Raw genomic sequence first — 13,571 nt, forward strand, 5'->3', positions numbered from 1 at the left:
TTTCTATTCTGCTTTAATATCTGTCTGGAAGGCACCAATGTGAAATGCTCCATACACACCCAGCATTGAAAGAAAGGGCTTCTTCTAAAACAAAGACACATCTGTCACTGCTCTACCATATATGGGTTTCCACAGTCTGCAGAGTGGAAAAAGCACTTTCTGAAAGCAGTTTAAGTTGAGGTAGGCAGTAAAAACAGCATGAAGCACTCTATACAATGTCAACAATAATTAACAGAGCATTTTAAAGCCTGCTAGTGCTTCCCATCAGAAGGTACTGTCAGGTGCTGGTTATGAACATTCTGACTTTACATTCCCAAGCCCCTGACTTCTAGTGCTGCATGGATAGGCTTTTAACATGCAGGCTGTAAATAACTCTCTTAAATTATGTACATTAAGAAACATTTTCTCTCAGTGAGATTTGCCATGAGTAGAAAAATGGAGGGGCGAGGGGAAAGGGAGAAAAAGTAAAGTGAAGCAAGGATGCAGGAAGATTGGGTTCTGCTACAGACTTGCTAGGTGACAGTAGGCAAATCCCATAGGTCTTCATTTTCAAGGGAAGTGATGTGCCTCAGCTTCCCCATGGGTGAAGTGGCAATTACTTGCTTCCTTATTTCACTAAAGCATTATTCATTCCTGCAAAGCTATTTGAAACTCTGTGGAGGATGATACAGGAGTGCCCGTGGGATGAGCTGATGATATTTTCCCTTCCACTTGTGTGCGCAAAACCCAGGAGTGAATTTAGTCCATCACACTATTCTGCAGTGCTACAGCACCTTCACTCTAGGGATCTCAGACAGCTTTATAAGCATTAAGTTTCCCAATATTCTTGTGGTGCTGGAAAGTATTGTTCTCTACTTTGCACAGGTGGCAAAAGGGTGGCCCTGTCCAGAGCAGAGAAATCTCCATTGCTTGGTCCCTCTCAACCAATTGAAAAGAACCTTGTACCAAAGTATTTCAAAGGGTTCTTAGGAGGCAAAAGTTGGTGCAACTCATTGCTGACAGGTGTAGGGGTTAAGCTTTGAGTCTCAATCAGCTAAGTACCAGTGGATTGCATGCAAATGCAGATGCCATGCCCTGACAATGCTGATAGCTCCTTCTGCTAGGGAATCTCTTTCATTCATTAGCTTCCCACAATATTCTCCCTCAGCCCACAAATCCCCCAGATAGTTCCTCCCACTAGTTGGGCATCTACCTACATTACCCCATCCTAAACATTGTTTCTTCTTTAGCTCTGCAGACCTTGGCTAGGATCCCAATGAAATATAGATCAAAGATGGTGACTACCCCCTTTTGAACTGGTGTAAGGTGGCAGATGCAAGGGTAAACCTTACATCTACTGGTGGAGTTGGTGCCTATGTTGTCAGTCATTTGTGCTTAATCTATGCAGAATAACTGCTAGAAGCACAAATGACTGAATCTTGTTGTGTAGATAAGGCCAGAGGCGCAAAGCAGTTAAATAACTAGCCCATTGTGTCAATAGCAGAGGTCAGAATAGAACTCGGAGCTGGGAGTTCTGTCTCTAGACCACATTTTGATCTCCTTTTACCAGCACAGTGAAACCCCTCTGTGCAAGATACATGTCATCATGGAAATTACTGTTGAGTCACAGGCTCCCCATTATCACATCACAGCACGACCAAACAAATAGGAGACGATGAGCACTAAGAAAGAAAAAGAATGGTTACTTTGTGTCATTTACTTCTATGGTCTGCTAGACAAAGCCACAAAGGGCAAACTTTTTTTTTCAGGCAAATGCCCTTTACTTTGACATCAAACGCTTCTCATGGGTGTCTGTCACAGGCATCTTGCTATCAAAGGCTTTGCATGTGTTAGATGTTTGTCTGGATTTTCCATTACAAAATTCAAGATGATCAAACTGGGCCACACCAGAATAACAGCAGAAACAAGCCAAAGCGGCTAAAACTCCCTAATGGTGCTAGTGAAATGAAACTAGTAAGTTAACCTGAGAAATACAAAGTAAGAGGAGAGTTTCTGCAGCCTCAAGAGACATCACAAAGGAAGGAATCACAGATCACTTTGAGGCAGCTTAGCTCTGATACCACTGAACTGTAGGAAATCCAGTGTTAGGAGGTGGATGCATACCCTAGTGGATTTTACTGCTTGCAAAAGTTATGTATCCCACAAATAAAGCTTGTAAGAGAACACTTTTTCATCTTCGCTATTCATTCATAGCATCCTGTGTATATTCAAAATGTTCAAATGTGTTTAAATATAAACATGTTTTATAAGGCATCAAAGGAGCAAGGACGGTAAAGAAAAATGCCTGAAAGTTAATAAACTTAACATCTAGTTACATGTTACTCCTGCCCCCAGAGCAATGTCCATAATGCACTTGCATATTTTTTCCTTCTCTGCACTATGTTTGGGATTCTACACCCCAAGTGCTCTGGCTGGTCTCATTGCCTGAAACATTTTTATTTCTAGGGCCACAGACTAAAAAAAGTGTCCCCATTATCTACCAAAGCTGCAGTCCAGCGAGACGGGTATTTTCACTTAGGACTTATCTACACCTGCAAATTTTGTCACCAAAAACCTGTTTTTTGTGACAAATCCCAGAGAGCATCCACATCGCGATGTGACAAAAGTCACGACAAATGCCTACCTTGTGGCAAGAAAAAACTTCCACCTCCACACGAGACTTTTGTCTCTCCCTTTCCTTTTACTGTCAACAAACATGTAGTGTGTACTACTGTAGTTTTTTTTGTTTTTTCCAGCACATTTCCCACAATGCCCAATTAGCCATTCTAACCAGTGCTTTCAACTCTGCTGCTCTGCAGCCACATTAACAGGCAAACAGATGCACCCCTCCCACCTGCAATCCCCAGGAACTTTAAAAAACCCATTTCCTGGCACCTCGCTCATTGTGCAGTGGGCCTCATGGTGTCTTCTCAGGGAACCAGGGATTGGTATCACTCAAAATGCTCTCCTGCAGGGAGCAATGCACAGCTTTTGGATCTTATCGATGTGAGGCAAAGAATCGGTGCAATTACAGCTGCAAGTGACCCATAGGAACTGGGACACATACAGTCACATTTCTCAAGCCTGATTCGTGAAGGGGTATGAGTGAGACACTCTACAATGCAGAGAAGGCAATAGAGACAAACAACCCTTCTGGTGCTGCAACCGCAAAATGCTGTTTTTATAAAGAACTGGATGTAATCCTGGGAGGTGACCCTACATCCACATCCAAGGAGTGTGTGGATTGTGACTTCCCATAGCACAGAGTCAGACACACTTATCCCTAAAACAGAAATGATTGATGAAGAGTTGGAAATGGACAAAGGGGTTAGGGTCAGGCCAGGCAGTGAGGAATTATTCTCAAGTCCTGATGTTTGTGAGGACTGTCAGCAACTGGACATGGAACATGAAGCAAGGGAGGAGACTCAGCAAGATTCTATTGACATCTGTGTGTACATTGATGCTCTGTTTGGAGATAACACAAGCCCAGGCAGGGCTTAGCAAGATCACAGAAATACAGCCTCTGGTTGTAAGCAACAGCATGTAGCCACCACCTTCCGAATGTGATGCTCCAAAAGGTTCAGCCTGTCATATAGACACCTGCATTTCACTTTCAATCTGCCAGAGGCACATTCCACAACCATGCAGCATCAGGCTTAGCCTGTCGTTGGCCTGCCCCTTATTGCTGTCCAGGTTCCCCATGTAAAACTTCATGAGCCAGTGCTGTTAGGGGTAAGCCACCTCAGTTGCTATGGGCATTTCTGCATCCCCGCCAACTGTAATTTTCTAGTTTGGAAAGAAAGTCTTAGCACACAGATTTCTCAACAGGCCACTGTTCCTGAAGATACACCCCTCCCTGCATTTATGTCTGTGAAATGCCCATGGTGATCCACAAGTGCCAGAAGCACCAAGAAGTACCCCTGATGTACTCTAAGGTAAGGTGGGTGGTGCTACAATGGGAATGTGTGTGCCATCGATAGCCCCACCAGCATTTGGAAAGCCCATGTCAGCAAAGCCAGCCACCGTGCCATCCACATTTCCCAGAGTCACAGTCCTACGCAGCAAAATGTGATTTATTGCCCTGTACATTGCATAAGTGCTGCCCCCATTGTAGACTTCCCCACTCCAAACTGATTTGCAACTGAACAGTAGCAATGGGGAGTCACCAGCTTCCACAGAGCAGTAGCAACACGCTTCTCTACTGAGAGAGCAGCTCTCATTCCGGTGTCCTTGTGCCACCGTTCAGGGGACAGCTCAGCACACAGCTCCAGGAAGGTTGCTTTACACACCTGAAAGTTCTGTAGCCACTGAACTCGGAGTGCGATCCCAGTGCGATCCCATCTCAGTGCTTGTTTTGCTAGCCCAAAAGTGATGGTCTATTGTACACAGTTGATCTGTGTCATCCAGTTATTGCACAGCCTTTACCAGTTTATTCAACTGGTGCTGGCATCCCCAAGTGTGCACTCTCCCAGAAAGACTTTCCAAGTATGTTTACAACATCGGTATGTCCATTCACATTACTCTTCTGTCTCAGTCTTGAGTTTGAGCCCTACCTGGCACCAACAAAGGATCGTAGCTGCATATCCAAAAATCTTTCAGAACTTCCACCAGTACTTCTTCCAATACCATCAATCAGTCAAAATTAACAGCATCTTCACTCAGGCCCCAATTCCAGGCTGCCAAATAGGTAACTCAGGATACCACTTCTCACTGAGCTGCAGCAGTGGGCTGCATGAAAACAACCAAGTAAAACTAGGGTTCACTTTTCGGCTCCAGTGTGGCTAGGAAACAGCTGCATAGAAAGTAGAGTTTGCTGGCAAATTTCTGAGTCTCTACAAACTGTTGCTCCTCCTTTTTCATAGATTGCAATAAGCTTAGTCAGCAACAGATGGGGTTTTATGCTGCTGTTGTCTCTGCTGGCCAATTCTAATTTCAGGACCAATTCAGTTTTCCCTGTGATGTGCAGAAAGTGTTCGGTCCCCCTGCAGCAGCATCTGTAAGCAGGTGGAGGTCTAGTTGCTCACGGTATGCATGCTGGCTAGCTTCCAAATGTACTCCTTTCACTGTTACTAATTTAAACCACACAAAAACGAACATATACACAAACAAAAGATCTCCTGAATCTGGGTGTCCTATTTCCTTGCACCGCCCTTTTCTACATGCCCCTCCTTCCCTCTGGGTCCAGATAACTCACACTCTAACATTCCTGGGTTTGGGCTAATAGGGCCAATTTAACCTGCTATCATGTTGAATCAGAAAAGAGCTCTGCATCGCTATGCAATGTCCTAAAATCTGACTCCCTACAGGAAGCTACATTAATATTTACTTATGGCTCTGTACAGATGTTTTCCACAGTGAAGAAGTCACTGTTACAGAGCTTTTACAATTTCACATTGAACATTTAGTACAATCTACTGCCCCAAAATAGTGATGAATATTCAACACCTAGCTTCCATCATCCGCTGGTAATGATTCTGACCTGCATGTCACAGAAATAAACTCAGCAAAAACTGTCCTTACTTTACCTGGGGAAAGCAGAAGAATTTTTAACCATCTTTTTCTAAGAGATTCCAAAAGGAAAGATCAAAAGAGCTGGAAAGAATGAGTGGTATGTTGGGAAAATTACCTTATTTCATCATAAGAACACAAAACTCTGGAGTCTTTTGTTTGTTAGTTTTGGGTTTTTAATCTTTTCCACATGATCTAATTATTAGTAGGCATATTTTCAGATAAAAACTTTTATACTGAAAACTACTATAATTCTGACTGAAATTAGAGCTTGTTATGCTCAGAAAACTCCTTGTAAAATGCCTTCTGACAAATAACTAACCAACAGGCTTTTAATTTTTTTATGACTACCAAATTGAGAGTACAATTCATGAGACTTCCTGATGGTAGAAAATCCAGCTCACTACAGAAGTAACAGTAATGGGAAACTAATACAAAGAAGAAAAAGAAACAAATAGATAAGCATTTCATTTTGAAGGTTTTTTCCCTCCAACACAATGTGGCCTCTAGGACCTTTGATGTTACCCCAGTAATCTAGGGCTAGTCTACACTAGAAGCATTATAGCTGCTGGGGTATGTCTGGTAAAGATGTTCTAAGATGGTGGGGGAAAGTTTGCCCATTGATTTAATTACTCCATCTCCAGGAGAGGCAATAGCTATGTTGTATCGCTTGCTCTACACACTACAGCTTGGCTTGGTATAATTTACATAGCTCAGGGGTGTGTGGATTATTCGCATCCTGAGTGACGTAAGTTATACCAAAGTAAGCAATAGTGCCATCAAGCCCCTCGTCTCCAAACAAATAAGCATGAAAAGATTTGAAGAAAATAGGTTTATAATTAATGGCAGAGGTTGGAAGGAAGCCAATAATGAAAGCAATTCTTGTTTTCTAACCTGGAGAACAAGCTTTCTGTAAACACACACACGGAAAGAGATTACTGCAGTAATGTAACAAAGCAATGAAGTGAAACAGGATACACATCCTATACTTCAAAATGTTTCAACATTTCAGTTATTCTCAGCCGAGATGCAAGCTATCTAGCACAGATATATCTGGGATGTAATGTCACAGTAAGTCTGTGAAGATTCATAGATTCCAAGGCCAGAAGGAACCACTGAAATTAACTAGTCTGACCTCCTCTATTACAGGCCAGAAAACTTCCCAAAAATAATTCTTAGAGCCCTGCCATTTGGATTGCTCTAGTGTGTGCTTCCAAAACAGGCCTGCTTGTTTCCATAGCTATTCCTGAATGGAAACATCTTTCTCATTTGTATTATCTTTCTAGTCTCTTATAAATCAGCAGTTGCATAATGTTACCATATCAAATCAAATCTATTTTTAGAAACGGATACTTAGATTGCATCAGTACTTTTAAAAGCATGTTGGTTTTGCACTTTAACTGTTATTTCTCAGACAGAACCTTTTGTTTAAATGTTAGGGGAGAAAGTCTGGTTGGTTTTATAGAAGCCAAACCAGGTTGGTTCACAGCTCCCATTTTTTTTCTGAATCTAAAAAGTTAAAGGCTGATGTTTTGGATAAAAGGTTCCCATGTTTGGCCCATGCCTATATAAAATATGGAGGAAGGGTTTATTTTGAAAAACTAAAACCAGGCAGGTGTGGATATATGTCTCCAAACACAAAGTTTTGGAGGATTCAAATACACCGTTCCAGTTTTTTCTCTGTTTCTGGCTAGTTTTTATCCTACATATTTGGTGATTTTCTATTCTCAGACATGGTTTGCTTCCCTGTGTTTTCAATGAATCTTAAAATTAAATTGGATAGTTGTACTTCTTTGTTTGCAAACACAGAAGTCAACTCCCAATCTGAGTCAATGAAGTTAGCCTACACATGCCTATCTATACTACTTTGCCCCTGTGTATCCTAGCTTCATTTCTCTTTGGAGACACACAAATCACACACTGTAGGATAAATTTTTAGACTGGTGTGTAACTATTAGATTTTCATGGATTTTTGATATCGTAAATAGGAACAGAATTAGGCCTACTCTCACTCTCTCTCTTTTTGCAAACAGTCTTCATAGTCAAAATATATAACTTCATCAAGAGGTAAGTGGGGACAAATTGACAGTACTTAAAAATCACTGCATATTTTATTTCTATTGTTCATGTTAATACTGGCAAAATGCTTGTTTTCGTTTTCCTTGGGTGGCGTCATGTGTGCAATAAAGCACAGCCACTCTCAGCAGACATACATTTGAGAGGCTATTTTTATTTAACTATGTACTGGAAAGTGTCAAACCATGATCATCTCAGTTGGAGGGAAGAGGGTATTGTATTTTTTTTTCATGAGAAAGAAATGGAATGCTGTTGCCTTATAATGGCCAAACACGTACTTGAACATGAAGATGTTCAAAGGCAAAACAGAAAATGGACATGGCAAAAGCTGCTCTAAATAGTAGGTTCTCTTTTGCACTTTATTCTCTGGAAAAATTCCTGTTTACTACTCTGAGAATGTTGCATGAGTGTTACATGCTAGATCAGGCACATAATTTGCACAGGTAAGTAAGAAATTCATAAGTATTTAGAGAATGCCCTATTGCTTTTCATAGAGTAAGAATATGTGTGGCCTTTGAATGTGATATCATACAGTAAGAAAGTGCATTTTTAATTTTGCAAGTTCCTAATGTAAAAAGTTACAAAGCAAGTCACTCTTGTGAAGTACTTTACTTTTTATGCTCATTAGATTGCAATCCAGTGATGACTGAACATGATATTTAAACGGTGGTGATTTGCCAATGAGTTACATGATCAACAAGAACTGTTAATGTTTTTTTTTTTATTCTAAACCTTCTCAAAATGTCAAGTGTTCTTGTCAGCTGCGTGGAAGTGGCATAAAAGTAACTTTTGAAGATGCTGTTGATGAGTTACACTGGGGAACACAGTATAAAGACACTGAAATCATTTTCACAATATGTTCTAATCTCTCACTGTTGCAAAAGAATTTATGCATTTCACTCACGTTGCCGTTAATAAAAACATAGGGCACACCAAGGACGTTTCTCTCAGGGACCCTGATCCTGTCACAATCCTCTTAATAGCCACATTTTTTTAAATCTTCTCTGTGCCATTTCAGGGATCTCCTTCCTATAGAAGTTAAGCATATGGAAAAGGAAGGATGGTTCAGTGGTTAAGGCACCAGGAGATCTGGATTCAATTCTCTGCCCACCTCAGAAATCTTGTGTGACCTTTTGTAAGTCTCTTAGTGACTCAGTTTCCCATCTGTAAGGTGAGGATAATAGCACCTCCCTCTCTCACAGGGGTATTGGGAAGATACCCACATTAAAAAGTCTGAGCTGTTAGAAATACCTATGGACATACCAAAAGCCGCATTCAAGCAAACCCTGCATAATCCCTACTTGTCCTGGTCCATCAGCAGTAGATACAGGTGTTAGGCCGTGTGCTATTGGCTCAGAAAGATCCCCCCTGAAGCCATATGATCCAGTGCACTCAATCATAGGAATTTAGGCACCTAAATATGCCATTCCTATCATACACATGTAAACAGAAACAGAGTAACCCCCTTCTGCACTCAGGTTTTCCTAAAGCTGATATTTAAGTCAATGGGTGTTTGTTAATGGGAGTAAAGAACGCAGAGCTAGATCATACTTTTATATAAAGATAGAGGCAGGAAACACCACAAGTTTCTCCACAGAGTTTCTTCTGTGTTCTTCCTTCGATATGGTGGGGCTTCTCCCCCACATGCTGTGGAAGAAAGTAAAGGTCCAGCCCACAAACACTATAGACCTCAGACATCCATGAGGGAACACAGGGCCATCCTTATGAAAGCTCTGTTTCCCCACTGCAGAACTTGTGCCCCATGTTGGGCTCATGCTTTCAAGAACTCCTGGGTCATAGCTGCCTTTGAAAGCCCCATGTGCAGAGGGGTTGAAAGGAAAAGTTAACACACTTGCTGCCTATATTTACTTTTTCGCCCTGATCCCTGGGTGTGGGGCACAAGTTTGAGGGAAGAGCATGAAAATGCACATGTTCCTCCTTCACCTGCCCATTCCATCTTGAGACCTTCTGATCCTTCACTCTACTCATATGGGTCCCTGCACCTACTAGGGATGAAGAGAAGACAGAAAAGTTGCCACAGAGGCAGCTACCCTCATTTCTGTGCAGGGCAAGAAAGCTCCATGTGAAGATCCTAAAAGCATGGTGAGGCCGCACACAAGTTATTCAGGTTATGACCTCCAGTAAAAAAACAATAAAATACCTATTTTCTCCTAGGAAGAAATAAAGCTTTGCTCGGAACTGCACTTCTGTACACTCTGAAATAGACTTCATAATTCAGAATAAACCCAAATCAAAACCCCAGATCCAAACACTTCTAAATTCTGGCAAATAAAAAGGGAAAAAATGGGAAAAAAGGGGAAAAAATTATGTAGCACTTTAAAGACTAACAAGATAGTTTATTAGGCGATGAGCTTTCATGGGGCAGACCCACTTCTTCAGATCATATTCTGGGAAGGGATATGAAAAACCAGATCCAGAGTGAGTCCTGAAATCTGCAAATATACCTTCCCTATCTTGGTACTAAGCTCAAGATGAATCAGGACCTTGGTTTAAAAAAGAAAACAAAACATAGGAACTTTGGGGTGTTAACAATCCAGATCTGGAACTGAACTTTGCTGCTTACATGAGTCGCTAATCAAAATAGATTAGGTTCAGCTCTGTAGTACACCTCTGGAAGGACTTTGAACCCCTAGGCTGCTCTAAGAGCTGCAAGGATCCCTTGTATGTCATCGAGCATCTTCCACCTCCGAATCACATTGCCTATCCCAGGACTCATGGGAGCAGAGCGGAGTGTAGGGCAACTTATGATGACTTTATTGGGGAAATTCTCCCCTCTCACCACCTGCAACTCTTTTATGGCAGCAAAGAGGGGTTGGAGTCGGGGACAAAATCTGTCCTAAGACATGTGCGGCATTGACAATGCGCCAGACACAAAATTCTAGGTGTGAAGAGGAAAGATAATACTGTGTGACCACACCGAATTTTTAATTTCTAAATCCTATTGATTTCATTTTTTCCAGGCTTCATCATTTTCATTTCATTTATTCATTTACTGGCGTAACAACACTAAATTCAGTGGATGTACTTCTGATGTACACATGAGCAAACAGAGCAGGGGAAAAACCCTAACTTTGCAGCATGCTTGTCCAGTGTCAGCCTTCCCACTCACACAGCCCCCATTCTCCTGTGACTTGGGACAGTGACTGAGTTCATTTCCAAAACTGAAAGACACAGTGGGGTGGAGGGTACACATTAGGCTGCTGAAAGCTACAGTCAGAAGACAAGAACCAGCTTCTGCAGTCTTACGAGATAACATTGTAGCTGTGATGCTTGGACTACAAGATCAGTGAGGATGTTAAGCCAGAAAGGCAAGATAAGGCTTGCACCAGAGCCTATTAAAATATCTTTCTTGACTAATGAGCAAGGTTTTTTCCTCAAAGAGTTTCCCAAAGAACTCTGTATTAAAAGACTGGATTTTTTTGAGACATATGGCAATGTAGCTGTAGGCCAGAGATCAGAATGTGACGTTTGACACACATGACAGGGCCCATTCCTTATAAAGAAACACTTGTGATCCAAAAATGTCTGCAAGTCTCTGTGCATTGCCAGGTCAGCAAAACTACCACCTGAGGCTGCCCTTTCACAGAGCGCTGGTCATGGGAGTGGTTTGTGTAATGATTCTTTAGAACAGCAGTTTTCACTAACTGTGGGTCGGGACTCCAAAGTGGGTCACGACCACATTTTAAAGGGGTCTCCAGAGCTATATTTGGTTTTACTGAGTCCCCTGGTAGGGTTGCCAGGTGTCCGGTTTTCTACCGGACAGTCTGGTATTTGCACCATCTGTCCGGTAGAAAAATTCAGAAAAAAACAGACACGTGCAATGTCCAGTATTTTCTGAATTTCCATCTGGGTGCCGGGCGGGGGAGCGACTGGGAGGTGGGGCCGCAATTGGCACTGGGAGCTCTGTGGTCACACACAAAAGCCGGGTAGAGTAGGGTGGGGCAGGGCGGGGTTTGGGATTCCTAGCCATTCCCCCCACCCAGCTTCTGCACGTGACCAGAGGCTCCCAGCGCCAGTCGCGGCCCCACCTCCCAGCTGGAGCCTCCGGCTGCGTGCAGAAGCCGGGCGGGGGGAGTTTCTCCCAGCCCTGCCCCCACCCGGCTTCTGCTCACAACTAAAAGGAGTGCCTGCCAGGGGCGTGGCCCAAAGGACTCCGGCTGTGGCCAGTGGCTGCACACCCCTCCCAGGTCTGCTTCCCGCCCCCCCTTCCTCCGGGCCCCCCTCTCCTCCCATCCAGCCCCGTGGCACCTGGACACCCAGTCCAGCTCTGCTTCCCGCCCCCCCCCCCCTCCGATTCCCCCCTTCCTCCTCTCTAGCCCCGCAGCCCCCGGACTCCCGCCCCCCCCCCCCCCCCCGCCAGTTCTGCTTCCCGCCCTGCCCACCTCCCGGCCAGCCCCACCCAGCCCCACCCAGCCCACGATCAAGTGTGTCCGTTTTTTTGGCGGGGTCTACCTGGCAATCCTATCCCCTGGCCAGAGCTCATGCCCCACCTCAGAGTTGCCAATTTTATTTGGGTGTATTCCTGGAGATTTCATCACATGATATAATCTTTAATCAAAGATTAATTGTTAATTCCTAGAGATGCCCGGCCAATCCTGGAGCATTGGCAACCCAAACCATGGCCTGAGGCCTCAGTCCTGAGTGGCAGAGCTCAAGTTACAGGCAGTCTGCCTGGACCGAAGCTCTTCAGGCTTTTGATCCACGCCCCCCGCTTTCCCCCACCACATCCAGGGTGGAGAGGCTCAGTTGGACTCAGCCTTCACTGCCCCTACTGGAGCCAGGTAGCAATGCTTGTTGTCAGAAGAAGGCCATGGTTCAATGAAGTTTGAGAACCCCTGCTTTAGTCACACACAGAGCCAAATTCACCCTTCATTTACATCTCCAGCAATCTAGAATATCTCCATAACATAGGTTTAGCCACTATTTGCCCCAAAGCACACGTGCTGGTGTTCAGTAAGATGAGCTTTATACATAATTGCACTTCAAGGATATGCTGCCAAAAAAAAAAGTCTGGCTGCCGTTAGAGATTCGATGTCTATTTTTAGTATATATCATTTTGTGGCCACGTCATTTCATATGACTGGTAGCAAATATTATTTCTGGTATTGTTTCCATTACCCGAATAAACCTTTTGGGGTTTGATTACTTTCAGGTAGCTAACAACTCCTTTGAAATCAGTTAGCAACACTGGCAGCTTCTCCAGAGCAAGGAATCCCAGTCCAAACTGCTTGTTATTTAATCTCAACATGAAGACAATTTAGACAATTACAGCACATATTTTCATAAACATTGGAAGAAGCAGTAAGCCACCAATATTTTCTTGGCTTTGAGGTTATGATGTAGATTTGATGACTTTGGCTATTGTAAACATGATATGAATTGTTTGGTTTAAAACCCCAATGTGCCATTAGTTAATTATGATACTTCATAAAATTACAAATTAATTTACGTGCATACACATATATGCAACACATGGATTGACAGACATACATGGATATGCAGCATCTAGGGTTCACAGCACGTGGATTAAGTACAAGTGAAATTATTGTATCTGCCACATCCAGGTTAATAAGATGCTTCACATTTCAAGAAAGATGTGGAGAAATTGAAGAAGGTCCAGAGAAAAGCAACAAAAATTATTAAAGGTCTAGAAAACATGAGCTATGAAGGAAGACTGAAAGAAATGGGCTTGTTTGGTTTAGAAAAGAGAAGACTGAGAGGGGACATGATAGCACTATGCAAGTATCTAAAAGGGTGCTACAAGGAGGAGAGAGAAAAATTGTTCTTCTTGGCCTCTGATGATAGGACAAGAAGCAATGAGCTTAAATTGCAGCAAGGTAGGTTTAGGTTGAGCATTCGGAAAAATGACCTAACTATCAGGGGGTATGTCTACACTACCCTCCTAATTCGAACTAGGAGGATAATGTAGGCATACCGCACTTGCAAATGAAGCCCGGGAAATTCAAATCCCGGGCTTCATTTGCAAG

The 13,571-nt window shown here is 43.0% G+C and overlaps 1 long non-coding RNA gene across 1 annotated transcript in view; it reads right to left on the minus strand.

The window, feature by feature from the left end:
* Positions 1-13,571, minus strand: part of LOC142829861 (uncharacterized) — a 46,820-nt gene that overhangs the window by 32,162 nt on the left and 1,087 nt on the right. The gene's annotated exons all lie outside the window — the stretch shown is intronic.

The sequence above is a fragment of the Pelodiscus sinensis genome, chromosome 6 (genome assembly GCF_049634645.1).
Source record: "Pelodiscus sinensis isolate JC-2024 chromosome 6, ASM4963464v1, whole genome shotgun sequence".
In the NCBI taxonomy this organism is placed as follows: domain Eukaryota; kingdom Metazoa; phylum Chordata; order Testudines; family Trionychidae; genus Pelodiscus; species Pelodiscus sinensis.